Source organism: Gobio gobio, assembly GCF_949357685.1.
Source record: "Gobio gobio genome assembly, chromosome: 5".
NCBI classification, from domain to species: domain Eukaryota; kingdom Metazoa; phylum Chordata; class Actinopteri; order Cypriniformes; family Gobionidae; genus Gobio; species Gobio gobio.
This window is the reverse complement of record NC_137101.1, coordinates 53,979,487-53,981,087: the sequence shown is the minus strand read 5'-3', so window position 1 is coordinate 53,981,087 and position 1,601 is coordinate 53,979,487. Positions and strand designations below refer to the sequence as shown.

Sequence of the window (1,601 nt, the reverse complement as noted above, 5' to 3'; positions counted from 1 at the left end):
TAAAGTATTATTTTTTATAAAAAGTTTTTGGTTTTGCCTTCAGGTGCCATATGTATAACGCCGCTCAGAGCAAATAAATAAATTAATAATAAAATAAATATACAAATACGTAAATGTAAATGGATAAATAAACGTGATAATAGGAAAATAAATAACAGAATAAACAACAATTGTAAAAAAAAAAAAAAAAAAAACAATATTAAATTGTGTATTATCTTTGCCTTAATTTATTATTTTCTGCTTTTATACATTTATTTTTAAAACTTATTTATTTGTTAGTACATTTTTATATTTATATATTTATGCATTCATTTATTTTTAGATTTATTTATTATTAATATAAATCTGACTCATGTATTTATTTTTAGATTTATTTATTGATCCATTTGTTTGTACTTTTCCGTGTGCAACATGGAAATGAGGAGGAAGCTGCTGGAACCAAATAGAAAAATAAATACATGTGGGAATAAATAAATATAAAAAGAAATGAATGCATAAATAAATAAATATAATAATAAATGTAAAATAATAAATAGTACAATTTATTAACAAATGTTTTAAAAGGTTAAATATATATTTTTTAAATTTATAAAAGCAGAAAATAATAAATTAAGGGAATGATAATACAAAATTTATTTTGATTAAAAATGAATCATATTTTATTAAGTGGTTTATTCTGTTATTTATTTTCCTATTATCACATTTATGTATCTATTCATTCATTTACATATTTGTATATTTATATATTTACTTATTCATTAATTAATTTATTTATTTATTTTTAATCTCAGCAGGTTTGGTCCTCCATAATAGTTCACCCAAAAATGTCCATTCTATCATCATTCACTCACTCTCAAGTTGTTCCAAACCTGTAGGAGTTTCTTTCTTCTGTTGAACACAAAAGAAGATGTTTAAAATATATTTGGGAAGAATAAAACACTAAACTAAGCGAAGGTAAAACATTTTTTAAATTGGCATCTTCACCTTTAGTTCAAATATTTGAACTAAAGGTGAAGATGCCAATTTTCCTAAGCCAGACATCTCTTTTGGTCACTGTATGGCTGTTCAGTTTTGAAAATACCCGTTTGTGTGGACAGAGCCAAAGACACAGAATACACAGACTACTGATGAAAAGACAAGGGACACCTGTGAACAATGATCAAACAATGAACCGATCAGAACATAGGTGTGTTCGACATCGGCTGCGGCATACTTTACCACAGCTGACGTGAAATTAATGCAATATTTGGCAATACACAGATGTTTCAGATACATTATTGTCATGTAATACTTTACTCAGCAGTTTGTACAAGAATAAAGTTCAACATTTAAGCCTACACTATTAATGAAGTGGGGTCTACGTTTTTATCAGTTTTATTTTGATAAACATGACAATATAACATCGCGATTACATAAAAAGAGGTTTTACCGTTATAAAAAACTGATTTGTGAGCATTCGTGGAACTGAAGGTTATAGAATAAACACGAAACACACGTGATCGCTGTCATGCGGTGAATCTGGCCAATCGTGGAACAGCTGTGTTGCTGCACCGGCTGTTTTAGCCGGCTGCTCTCGAATCGCTCTCGCGGCACAAGTCGGA

At 28.2% G+C, this 1,601-nt stretch overlaps 1 protein-coding gene across 1 annotated transcript in view; it reads right to left on the bottom strand.

Moving 5' to 3' along the window:
• Nucleotides 1-1,359: 1,359 nt before the first annotated feature.
• Nucleotides 1,360-1,601, bottom strand: part of LOC307126723 (uncharacterized protein) — a 4,953-nt gene continuing 4,711 nt past the window's right edge. The window contains exon 2 of the mRNA XM_079817389.1: nucleotides 1,360-1,601. This exon is cut by the window's right edge and continues 2,848 nt beyond it. The gene's annotated coding sequence lies outside the window, so the exon portion shown is untranslated.